This window comes from Prionailurus bengalensis, chromosome C1, assembly GCF_016509475.1.
Source record: "Prionailurus bengalensis isolate Pbe53 chromosome C1, Fcat_Pben_1.1_paternal_pri, whole genome shotgun sequence".
Taxonomy (NCBI): Eukaryota; Metazoa; Chordata; class Mammalia; order Carnivora; family Felidae; genus Prionailurus; species Prionailurus bengalensis.
This window is the reverse complement of record NC_057345.1, coordinates 188,027,183-188,040,535: the sequence shown is the minus strand read 5'-3', so window position 1 is coordinate 188,040,535 and position 13,353 is coordinate 188,027,183. Positions and strand designations below refer to the sequence as shown.

General features: G+C 35.6%; 1 protein-coding gene across 3 annotated transcripts in view; it reads left to right on the top strand.

The window, feature by feature from the left end:
• The window catches only part of FAM126B (family with sequence similarity 126 member B), a 91,515-nt gene that overhangs the window by 26,553 nt on the left and 51,609 nt on the right, over positions 1–13,353 (top strand). For all 3 annotated transcript variants that reach the window (XM_043577454.1, XM_043577452.1, XM_043577453.1), the window contains one exon: positions 4,463–4,562. The gene's annotated coding sequence lies outside the window, so the exon portion shown is untranslated. The remainder of the gene's footprint in view (positions 1–4,462; positions 4,563–13,353) is intronic.

Here is a 13,353-nt window from a genome sequence, read left to right as displayed (position 1 = left end):
TTTATTCATATCTCATTTTCTTAACTTTCTCCACATATTCCTTAGTTCCTTAAATACCTTTAAGACAGTTGTTTTAAAGCCTTTGTCTAATATATCTGCCATCAGGTCTTCTTCAGGAACAGTTTTTCTTTGAGTGGGCCACTCTTCCCTGTTTCTTCACACACCTTGTGTGGTTTTTGTTGTTGTTGTTGAATGCTAGACATCTTAATATAACAATGTGAAACTCTGGAAATCAGATTTTTGTCCTTCCTTAGGGTTTTCCATCCTTTTTTGTCCCTCCCACCTTGTTTTTGTTTTTATTTTGTTGTTTGTTATAAGCTATCTCCATGCCAAGGGTCAGCCTAAGATGTAAACTTAATGTCTTTTCTGTGCACATTCTGGGCATGCATGATCACTTTCTATTTTTCCCTTCATATGCAGTTGTTTTTGTCTTGGTCTCCAATGTCTGGCTCCCAAAAGGGGAAAAAGAGAAAAATGGAGGTGGGGGGGGGGGAATATGGGAACAGGCCATTAAGTCCCCTGGAAGTCACTTTAGTGAGAGGAGTGAGGCTTACAACAATGAGGGGAGATGGGACAACAATGGTTGCCCAGCTCTTTTTCTGTACCTCCATGATCAGAAGCAGCAGTCAGCAATCAGAGCACAAATATTTGATATTTATTGGACAGAGTCCTATTTGCCCATCCTGGCTCCTGCAAGCTGCTATAGAAACATGTGCTTTGCTCCTTGCTATGTGGCTCAGGGTGGGGGATGGGTAGCTATTGCTGTGCTGAGAGCTGAAATTGACCAAAATTAATCACAATTAAAATAAAAATCACAGGTCTTTCCATGGAAGTTTTAAGCATTCAGTAGACTTCAGAGTTCCAAAACAGATTCTGCAGGTATGATTGTTGTCTAGATGCTGATAGACTCCTGGTGCTCTTAACTCTGTCATCTTCCCAGAGTCCTCTCCTCCACCTTAATACTTTAAAGTTTTTTTTTTTAATGTTTATTTATTTTGAGAGAGAGTCCATGTACATGTGCGTGTGTACCGGGGAGGGGCAGGCAGAGAGAGAGGGAAAGGGAGAAAAAAAAAAAACCCAAGCAGGCTCTCCATTGTCAGCCCAGAACCCAACATGGGGCTCCATCGAACACATGAACCGAGAGCTCATGATCTGAGCTGAAACCAAGACTCGAATGCTTAACCCAACTGAACACCCAGGTGTTCCTCCTCCACCTTAGTTTTTAAAACAAGCATCATGCTTGATTTTTTTTTTAAGTTGATTTATTTATTTTGAGAGAGACAGAGACAGCATGAGTGGGGGAGGAGCAGAGAGAGAGGAAGACAGAGAATCCCAAGCAGGTTCCATACCGTCAGCACAGAGGCCAGTCAGGGGGCTTGAACTCATGAAACTGTGAGATCATGACCTGAGCCAAAGTCAGATGCTTTAACTGACTGAGCCACCTAGGTGCCTCTACCTTAATTTTTAAAGGATATTTTTGCTGGTTATGTAAAGGATATTTACTATATTCTAGATTGGCAGTTATTTTCTTTTGTCCTTTTAACTATCATTCTGTTATATACTGGTTTCTTTTGTTTTCATTGAGAAATTTGCTGTCAATCTTACTGTTTCTTTGAAGGTCAGCTGAATTTTTTTCTATGCTTTTTATATGAATTTTTTCTTTTTTCACTCATTCATTTTATAGTTTGATGATGATTTCCTGGGTATGGTGTTCTTTGAGTATATTCTGCTTGGAGTTGGCAGAGTGTCTTGAATCCCTGAATTGATTTCTTTCATCAGTTTTGTAAAACTGTTATTCTTTGAATATTGCTTATATCTGTTTCTGCTCTTGTCTGGAACCTTGATTGTATGTATATTGACATTTTGAGCATATCTTCCATTTATCTTAAGCCTTTCCTCCAACTTTTCCCCTCTCTTCTAGTCTTCTTTCTTCTTTCCTACTTTCTTTCTCATGTTATAGTTTGGTATTTTTTACTGACTTACCTTCTTTTTTTTTTTTTTTTAACATTTATTTATTTTTGAGACAGAGAGAGACAGAGCATGAACGGGGGAGGGGCAGAGAGAGAGGGAGACACAGAATCGGAAACAGGCTCCAGGCTCTGAGCCATCAGCCCAGAGCCCGACGCGGGGCTCGAACTTATGGACCGTGAGATCGTGACCTGAGCTGAAGTCGGACACTTAACCGACTGAGCCACCCAGGCGCCCTTACCTTCTAATCCTATGGTCTGCTGTGTCCAGTTTGCTATAAAACTAATATATTGAGTTCTTAATTTCATATATATTGTATTTTTCAGTTTTAGAATTTACATTTTTTTTATATCCTAATTCATTGGTGAAATTTTCTACCTCATCAGTTTTGTTGATTTTTTGCTCTAGTACCTTATTCAGAATTATTGTATGTTTTAATAGTATTCTGCTATAACACTACCTTTTTTAAGTTTATTTATTTTGAGAGAGAGAGAGAGAGAGCACGTGCAAGAGGGGAAGGGGCAGAGAGAGAGAGAGAATCCCAAGCAGACTCTGTACTGTCATCATGGAGCCCGACATGAGCCTGAATCCATGAACCAGGAGATCATGACCTGAGCTGAAACCAAGAGCCAGATGCTCAACTGACTAAGCCACCCAGGCACCCCCAGAATTATTTTAAATAGTTGTCCTTGTGTGTGAACTTTATTGTTGGATCATCTGTGGATCTAGTTTTCTCTTAATTATTGGTCATGTTTTTGTCACTTAGTATATTTAGTAATTTTTGATTGCGTGCTAGACCTTGTATATGAAAGAACCATAGAGGCTTCAAACAGTGTTACCTCCCTAACAGGGTCCCCCACCCTTTTTTTTTTTTTTTTTCTGTTGCTCAAGTGGCTGAGGGGCTTATTACTTCCAAGTTATCTATCAGGAGTTGAATTGTTCTGAAGCTGTGCTAAAGTTTAATAAAACTCAGGTTTCCTATCCATCGCCATGTTGGTTTTTTTGTTTGTTTGTTTGTTTGTTTGCTTGTTTGTTTGTTTTTGCCCCTTAAATTGAGAACCTAGTGAGTACCTGTATCCTTAACCCTGAAAGATTGTTGGAGAGTCATCCCTACAGAGAGTACAGTATAGCTCTCAAGTCAGTCTGCTTATACTGCTTCAAAATCTGGCAATTGTCTTGGTGGCTCAAAATTCCCAAGGTACAAAAAGAGAGTTTCCTTGATATCAAATGACCCTTCCCAAAGTATGACCATTTCTTGTGTATCTTTCCAGAGGTTTTCTCTTAGTCCTCATCAAGGTTTTTCACCCACTGCAGAACTCATGAAATGAAAATCTTACGTGATAGTCAATACATAAGAGATAAAAAGTCAGCTGCTATGGTTGGATTGGGAGGCTCTGACACATCTTTAGTTTGAAAAACATCAGAGACTTTGTAATGATCATATAACTTTACTCCAAGAGAATTTTATTGTGGTCTTATTTGTATTTTTTAAATCATATTTTGTTTATGAACATATTTTAAATTTTAAAATTTAAGGTTTTTTTGGTGTTTTAGATTTTAAAGTTGTGATACGATTTTGAATCAAAGTGGTAGAGTATAATGTGGTCAGCAGCTACTTAAAAATAGCTTCTACTTTCAGAGGAAAGTATACTTTTAGCAATTTGAAAAGTTTTCTCACTGATCAAAATAATTTTAATATGTTTTTGTACCAAAACCTCAAGTAATAGCATTTCCTGTGTTCTTTTTAAAAATGATAAAATTTTCAGTTCTGTGAAACTCATCCAAAATGATGATATAGCCATTGATACTTATTATTTAAGGTTGATGATATACTGCATATTGAAATTTTAATGAGTGTGTGTGTGTGTGTGTGTGTGTGTGTGTGTGAGAGAGAGAGAGAGAGAGAGATATCACTGTAATGTGTTCCAAAAGTTGGATTAATGGAATTTTTGACTGAAAAGGACTGATTTTTATAGATTATTCAAGTGAAACTCCCTAATATTTAAGTCAGCTCCTCAAGGTCTTACAGGTAATTAATGGGAAATTTGAAACTAAAACTCAAACTTCATTTCTCTAAATCTGCTATTTAAAAAAAAAAATTTTTTTTTAACGTTTATTTATTTTGGAGACAGAGAGAGACAGAGCATGAATGGGGGAGGGTCAGAGAGAGGGAGACACAGAATCCAAAACAGGCTCAAGGCTCTGAGCTGTCAGCACAGAGCCCGACGCGGGGCTCGAACTCACGGACCGTGAGATCGTGACCTGAGCTGAAGTCGGGTGCTTAACCGACTGAGCCACCCAGGCGCCCCTGCTATTTTTTAAATTTGGTTTAATGATGGTATACAAGTGTATGCTGGTCATTATAGAAAGCTTTTTAATCCCTAATTATTTTTAAAAATAGATAAATTGTATTATAAATGTTTTATCAAAATTGTTTTTTATTTCATGAGAGTATTATCTTAATATTTCAGTTTTTTAATTTTTATTTTTATAGAGCTGGAAAATATTGAAGTCTCAACAAATGAATTCCACACTTGAATTCTGCCGCATTCCTATGCCACCTCCTCCTTTAGAAAACTGATCTTAGAACAGAGGTAAAATTATGAAATTTAACTTTTTAAAAGTTAAAGAATTTTTCCATACAATTAGACATGTTGGAATTTTTGGTCATCTTTGGTGGGTAGCTTCTATTTATTTAGCAATTTTACCTAAGAGACTTGAAATAATCACATCTTAATTACTGCCTTTGAGTTTTACTTTTGAAATACTTTTTAATAGTTTTTAGTAGTTGTGTCTTTTTACCTTCTTGTTGCCTAAATATTTACAGTTACTGAATAATTGAATTTACTCATCATAATTGTATTATGTAACTACATTGAGATCAGTGCTGTCCAATAGAATTTCTGTGATGATGTCTGTGTTCTTTATCTCTGTTCTCCAGTATGGCTGCATGTAGCTACTGAGCACTTGAAATGTAGCTAGTGCAACTAAGGAATTGAGTCTTTAAATTTTATTTTTGTTTATTTTATTTTATTTTAATTTAATTTAAATAGCTATATGTGGCTAGTGGCTACCATATTGAATGGTGCAGCTTTAGGGTTTTTTTTAGAGAAGTTGATATTTACAATAAATGCACATCTTGAGTACTCAAATTTCAGATTTATACCTTGAAATATTGTTATAGTTGTTGTCCTAGTTTGAAAATTTGCAGTAGCAAAAACCATTTTTTATGATTTCATATGTTTCCCTGATAATTGTATAGCTTTGTTTATCCAGTAAACCCTAGAGAGCAGTTACCATAATTAGTTTTTCTCACTGATGTGTTAACTTATTTAATCTTAAAAAAACGAAAAAAACAAAACTTTGACATAGGTACTTACATTATCTCCCTTTTATAAATGAGGAATTTGAGTCCATAAATTAGTGGAGTAATTTTTCCACAGATGCATAGCTGGTAGGTCATGGAACTGGAATTTGAACTCAGGCAGTCTAGAGCCAGACCCCCCATACTCTAACCATTAGGCTGTACTGCCTCTTATAATCTGATTCTTTATAAATTGACAATTTCTGAAAAAGATACATGCTGTCAGCTAAGACACAATTTCTGCCTGTGTAGGCCATGGAAAGCTTATTGTACTTGGATGAGTACAGTGAGTTTGCTTCCTGGCAAGTAGTTATTGACCTTCAGATCACGTTCCAGCAGTTTCTTATATTGTTCATTATGTTGTATTCAGGGCTTGCTAATAAAGGTTGCCATTACCATGGCCATCAAAAAGATAATTATTTCCTGTGATGTCTTTTAACTTTGTTAGATAGTCTGAAAGTAAGGTAGTATGGGCCCAAATTGAGCTGCATGCTGGAATATCAGCTTGATTTTTGCTTTTAAGACTTTAATTTTTTTAAAGTAATCTCTAGACCCCACGTGGGGCTTGAACTCATGATCTCGAGATCAAGAGTCTCCTGCTCTACCTACTGAGCCAGGCAGGCATCCCTTGATTTTTGCTTTTAAATATACTTTCTATATACCAGATAATGGGATGGGTATAATATACAGTGGAAAAAATCTACAGAATTATACATTGTCTGGTTAAATAAAAGGGAAACTTTTAGTACATTTATAACTACGTTCACAGCTACCTCCAGATACTAAGGTACTGAGAATAGTTAGGAAATCCATATTTACAAAATTTCTCTGTAACCAGCACTATTCTGTTTTTCAAATGAAGGTACTTGAATATTTTTAGGATTTTAGATATAGTAAGTAAAAGTAAAGCCCAAAGGATTTAATTGATTTGTCCAAGGTCATATAAGCAGTGTAGTTCATTGTTTCAACAAATACACAGAAGTACCTGCCATTAAGTCCAGATACCATAGTATGTTTGTTAGCTTTGAGTATATAGTGAATACCCAAATGTTACCAAAACAGAAAGGGACCATTTTCATATAACTTAATAATCTTATAGGGAAGATAGATAATAAGTAATAAGATCTAAGAAGCCAGGTATAAAATCCAAAGCTCTAGGAAGGAAATGAACCATATTTGTTGGAATGGAAAGTAGTAGAGTAGGGAGAAAGGGATGCTATTTAGATGAAGTGGTCAAGAAAGGCTTGCTGAGACTAACAGGATTGGAAGAAGGCAGCTATTTGTATAGCAGTAGTAAGACAGCATTCTAGGCTGGAAAGAATCCCTGGGGTGAAGGGGTACATGAAGTTATAGAAAAACTTAAGAGTATGGCCAGGATATAGAAAGCTGTGGGGAGTAGTATGAGCTACAAGAAAGGGGACAAGGTACATTTTTCAACCATAGGTTTTGGAATAGGCATTAAGTTAAAATCCTAGTTTTACCAGTTCAACTGTGTTACCTTGTGTGGGTCATTTGACCTAATTTACACATTAATTTTCTTATCTATTAGTTGGGAATAACAGAGATTATTTTATAGTACCATATATAGTGTCAGGAAAATTAAGTATATAATACTTGTAGCAAACATTTATAGTGTTTACTTGTGATAAGAATTATTCTTTTTTTTTTAAGTTTATTTTTATTTATTCTGAGAGAGAGATAGAGAGCAAGTGGAGGAGGGGATGAGAGAGGGGAGAGAGAAGAAATCCCAAGCAGGCTCCACGCTGTTAGTGCAGAGCCCAGTGTGGAGCTCAAACTCATGAACCATGAGATCAAGCCACCAGGTGCCCTGATAAGAACTATTCTAAGTACACAATAATTGTATGAAATAAGTACTGTGCTGCTGTTATCCTTCTTTTTGAAACCAGAGAAATGAGGCACAGAGGGTTTAAGTAAGCTAGTAAGGGGGTCACTGTAGCAAGTGAGTACCCTTAAACTTAGACAATCTGGCTCCAGAGTCCGTGCTCAGAGTGGGTCCTGGTAATCCCTTAAGTGGGTTTGTGAGGTCAAAATTGTTTTTTATATTAATACTAAGACAGTATTTGCAGCCTTCATTGTCATTCTCTGATGAATACACAGTGAAGTTTTTCAGCAACAGATTGAATGCGGAAGTAATTATGAGATTTGCAAAAAAAAAAAAAAAAATGTAAAACAACAAATACTACTCTTCTCACCAAATTTGCTTTTGTTCGGGAAAAATAAAATTTCACTTTAAAACATGTCAAAAAACCCCCACTGTGTTAACATGTAATGGGCTTATTTTTTTAAATGAGTTAATAAACTTTTTAAATGTAGGAGTGAAAGGGGGTTCTGAGGCAAAAAGTTGATTTGCTGCTCTAACCCACTAGATTCTACTGCTTTATTAATCAGATAAATTATAGAAAACAACTGATACAATGTTCATACTTGATAGGCTCACTAGTAATTTACTTTTTTTTTTTAATTTGTTTTAACATTTACTTATTTTTGAGAAAGAGAGAGAGAAAAGAGCATGAGCGGGGAAGGGGCAGAGAGAGAGAGGGAGACACAGAATCCAAAGCAGGCTCCAGGCTCTATGCTGTCAGCACAGAGCCCGAAGCAGGGCTTGAACCCATGAACCACGAGATCATGACCTGAGCCGAAGTCAGACATTTGGCTGAGCCACCCAGGCGCCCCTACTTTTTCCTTACTTTTAAGATAATTTTCTTTACATTTTAACATTTTTGAAATCAGGATATGTCTTGACTGAATAAACTTCAGCTACCAGGCAAGTAAATTGTGAAATAGCAACAGTCATCCTTATTTGGTATTTTGAGAATTTAGCTTGTGAATTCCTTTATTCATTTATCATTTCAATTAATACTAGTAGCACCATATTGAGGTAAATTTTTTTATTAAAAATTTTTTTAATGTTTGTTATTTTTGTGTTACGTTTTTAATTGAGTTTCCATCTGTAAATTGTTGCTTAAAATGTCTATAAAATATCACAGTATAATATAGCTTTGCAGTGAATAATGGTCTCAGCTGAAGATTGCCTGACATGTGCCAATTAATTCAGAGAAAATTTGCCAGATCCCTCAGTCTCTAATTTCAAACCCGGACAAGGTTGATATTCCTGTTTGATGCATTTGGGAGAATATCTACCTGTCAAACGTTTCTGGGTGCTTTTTAAAGAAGCTATCAACTTCCAACCATATTTAATTTGGAAAAATAAAATTATTAAGCTTAATCACATGGAAAAAGCAAGTAGAAATCTCAGGTTTTGGCCAAAAATAAAAACTGTCGTTACTGCAGGTGCTAAATAATTGAGTTCATGAGATAAGTAACTAAATCAATAGATGTTTGAGTACCTGTTATGTGCCTCACACTTGAGATATAGAACCTTCTCTGTGAAGTACGGATTCTAGTGGGAAAGACAGACAATAATAAGTAAACAAATAAGATAATTATGATTTTGCTAACTGCTATGAAGGAAACGGACAGAATGATAGGGGATGGAAGGAAGAGGAATTTGGGGAGCCAATTTAAATATAGTAAGTAGAGGGAGCTTCTCTGAGGAAGTGACATTTGAACTGAGTCTAATCCAGACATAAAGAGAGGGCTGGGAGAGTGTGCCTTATGGCTAGTAGAACAAAGATGTCCAGAAGCATAAAGCATAATTAAAATTTTTTTTAATGTTTATTTATTTTTGAGACAGAGAGAGACAGAGAATGAGCAGGGGAGGGGCAGAGAGAGAGGGAGACATAGAATCTGAAGCAGGGTCCAGGCTCTGAGCTGTCAGCACAGAGCCTGATGCAGGGCTCAAACTCATCAACTAAGAGATCATGACCTGAGCCGAAGTCAGATGCTCAACCGACTGAGCCACCCAGGCACCCCAGCATAAAGGATAATTTTAAAAGTCATATGTGATTATATGGATAAGCTTATGTTCTTGTCCTTTAGTTAAACATTTTTTCATTTTAATAAAGGTTTGTTTCTTATTTTCTACTTATTGTTACTGAACAAATTACAGTCTTAAAATTAGTAGTATTGTAGAGTTGAAGAAATATGGTGGTATTTGGTTTTAATTATTAACACCACTGTATTTCTGTATTTAAAAGTATTACGTGGACTCTTGGGTGGCTCAATGGGTTAGGCGTCCGACTTTGGCTCAGGTCATGATTTTGCGGGTTCGTGAGTTCAAGCCCCATGTCGGGTTCTGTGCTGACAGCTCAGAGCCTGGAGCCTGCTTCTTATTCTGTGTCTCCCTCTCTCTCTGCCCCTCCCCCATTCATGCTCTGTCTCTCTCTGTCTCAAATATAAATAAACACTAAGAAAAAAAAAAAGTTAAAAAAAAAGTATTACCTTGGAGTCATTTTAAAAATAGTATTGGTAGAAAAAAAAATAGTATTGGTAGAAACTAAAGTGATTTGGTAAACAAATTTGTTGTTATAGAAGAGATTAGATAGGAATTTAAAATAATGAGTTTAACCTGAATGTGAGACTTTCTCTTTTTTTTTCTGAAGGATTACTTGGGGAGCTTTTTAAAATATGTATTCCAGGCTAGGGGCGCCTGGGTGGTGTGGTCGGTTAAGCGTCCGACTTCAGCCAGGTCACGATCTCACCGTCCGTGAGTTCGAGCCCCGCGTCGGGCTCTGGGCTGATGGCTCAGAGCCTGGAGCCTGTTTCCGATTCTGTGTCTCCCTCTCTCTCTGCCCCTCCCCGTTCATGCTCTGTCTCTCTCTGTCCCAAAAATAAATAAACGTTGAAAAAAAAATTTTTTTTAAATAAATAAATAAAAATAAAATATGTATTCCAGGCTCTATATCAAATAGGGATTCTGATGCAATATATATCAGATAAAAAGATTTGTGGGGTTTTTTTGAAAATAATATTTGGGTTTCTTTTTTATTTTAAAAGCAGTTGATGTTCTTTGTAGAGAATTGGAAAAAAATATTAATTTTAGTTGCTTTTCCTTGCCCTTTTCTATAAAGCAGTAGCATACATTTTAAAAATCTTCTAATCCCTTGTAGTTAGAAAAAACATAACTTACTAGTTTATAAATTTTTCCTAAAACATAGAAACCTGGATTTAAACCATTTTTATATTTTAAATATTTATGTTAAAACCTTTTTCATTTTGGGGGCACCTGAGTGGCTCAGTCAGTTGAGTGTCTGACTTCAGCTCAGGTTATGATCTCAAGGTTCGTGGTTTTGAGCCCCATATCAGGATCTGTGTTGACAACTCAGAGCCTGGAGGCTGCTTCAGATTCTGTGTCTCCCTCTCTCTCTGCCCCTTCCCGGCTCATGCCGTGTCTCTCTCTGCCTCTCAAAAATGAATAAACATTAAAAAAATTTTTTTTAAGTTGCTCATTTTGACTTTTTAAAGTTTATTTTTGTGTAACAATAGCTAGTTAGAAAACACAGTGAAGGGGCTGCTGGGTGACTCAGTCAGTCAAGGATCCAACTCTTGATTTCGGTGCAGATCACAGTCTCATGGTTCTTAGGATTGAGCCCCGCATTGGGTTCTGCGCTGACATTGCGGAGACTGCTTGGGATTCTCTCTCTCTCTCTCTCTCTCTCTCTCTCTGCCCATCCCTAGCTCTCTCTAAATAAATAAACTTTAAAAAAAATAATGAAAAATAACCACAGTCACAAGATAATATAAACCATACAGGAATCAACTTAATTGGAAATGTGTTGACCTACGTGAAGAAAAAATAAAATTTATATTAAGATGTATAGAAGAGGATTTTTAATAAAGAGCAATGCCATGCTTCTGTATGGGTTAACTCAATGTCGTGGAGATGTGATTTGGAATTAATTTGTAAACTCCTATGAGAATGGAGTGTAGGAAAGAAACTTATCAATATAATTCTAATATTCCTCTGGAAGAAAGAAGCAGGCAATAATAAACACATTTTTAGGAAAAAGAATCTCTATACAAGAAGGACTTGGAATATTTTTTACTAAGCTACAGTAATTAAAACATTATAGTCCTGGTGCAAAATTAATGGGAAAGTAGCTCAGAAATAGTTCCAAATGTATGTAAGACTTTTTGTAAGTGACAAAAATAGCATTTCAAGTAACTGAGGAAAAACTGGACATAACATATATTAGAACAATTTAGAGCTGTCAGGAGAAGAACATTTGTTAGATCTTAATCTCATATCACATTCTAAAGTAACTTCCAGATTGTTTAAACTATAAATGTCATTTCTAATTTTAGAAGATTCACACTTAACTAAACAAGCAGAGCGATTTTTAAAATATAATAACATATATCGTGGTATCTTATACATCACAGCATTTTGTGTATAAAATCTTTAATGTTTTGGCAATAGGTATGAATGTTGATACTAATTTTTATTATCTTAGTTTTAAAAGTCATGTATATCATATTAATAAATGCAGGAAAATTAAAGCCTTTAGATTTATTTAGACATTTTCATGCTGAGGTATTAGCTTTATAAGTAGAGTAGGGAGAAATTATTCTGTACATGTGACAGTCATGTGCTTTAAAAATACATGATTGGGGGCACCTGGGTGGTTCAGTTGGTTAAACGTCTGACTTTGGCTCAGGTCATGATCTCACAATATGTGAGTTGGAGCCTTGCATTGGGCTCTGCTCTGACAGCTCAGAGCCTGGAACCTGCTTTGGATTCTGTATCTCCCTCTCTCTCTGCCCTTCTCCTCCTTGAGCCCTGTCACTTTCTCTCTCTTTCTCAAAAATAAACATTAAAAAAAAGATGGAGTATGGTTTTGAGAGTTTATTTATATTTGGATATACTATCAATAATATTTATATCCTGTGACCTTAAAATTTCAAATCCAGTTTTTACAAGTGATACTACAGAAAAGAACAGAAAATACATAAATGTGAAGATGTTCATTGCAGCATATTTTTTTTTTGTAATATAAGAAAATTGAAAACAACCTATGTGTTTATCAGTAAACTATTAAATGGTAAGTTTTGGGCTTAATTGCTCTGTGGCTGTTAAAAAGAATGAGATCTATAGGTCTTCCATATTTTTAGCAAATGAAAAAAGCATATTGTAGAAAACTATATCTGATGAACATGTAACTATAAACTATATACATGCACTTATATATAAACATGCATATACATAAATATATATTTGAAAGAAAAATAAATACCAGATGGTTGACTCTGTTTAATCTTCATGGGTAGGACAGATAGTTAGGATTTCCTTTTTTTTTTTTCTTTACATACATATACTATTTATAATATTTGAACATTATTTAATAATTGACTATCAACCATTAATTCATATTTGTAGCTAAATATATTTGTAAAATTATAAAGATAACAGTTGATATGCAGGGCAGAAATCGCTTTTTAATTTTCCAGGAAATAAAAAAAAATTAAAATCAGTTGAAATCCGGCAATAGAGATACAGGAGTTTTTTTAAGTTACAATTTGTTTATTGGAAATCAGTCTTTGGTGTCACCACTACAATGAAATTATGCTTTTCTTCCTTACATGGTAATAAATATATCAGAAGTATTTACCTTCTTTTCTGGAGTACTCTTCAAAGAGGATGTAAAATTCTGTTTTTCTTCTTAATCTTGTGGCCCATTGAGCTCATTAGAAATGATAAAGTGGTAGGAACAGGGGCGCCTGGGTGGCGCAGTCGGTTGAGCGTTCGACTTCAGCCAGGTCACGATCTCGCGGTCCGTGAGTTCGAGCCCCGCGTCAGGCTCTGGGCTGATGGCGCCTGTTTCCGATTCTGTGTCTCCCTCTCTCTCTGCCCCTCCCCCGTTCACGCTTTGTCTCTCTCTGTCCCAAAAATAAATAAACATTGAAAAAAAAAAAGAAATGATAAAGTGGTAGGAAGAAGATGCTATAAATTATATTAACAAAGCAGCCCCTTTTGTTTATATCTTCATTAAGAAACTTGAGGAAAGGAAATACTAAAGGGAGATGAAGATATTAGAATTTATACTTAAATTATTTCCTAAGAAACTAATGTAGGTTTTGTTTTAATATACTAAATTTGATGC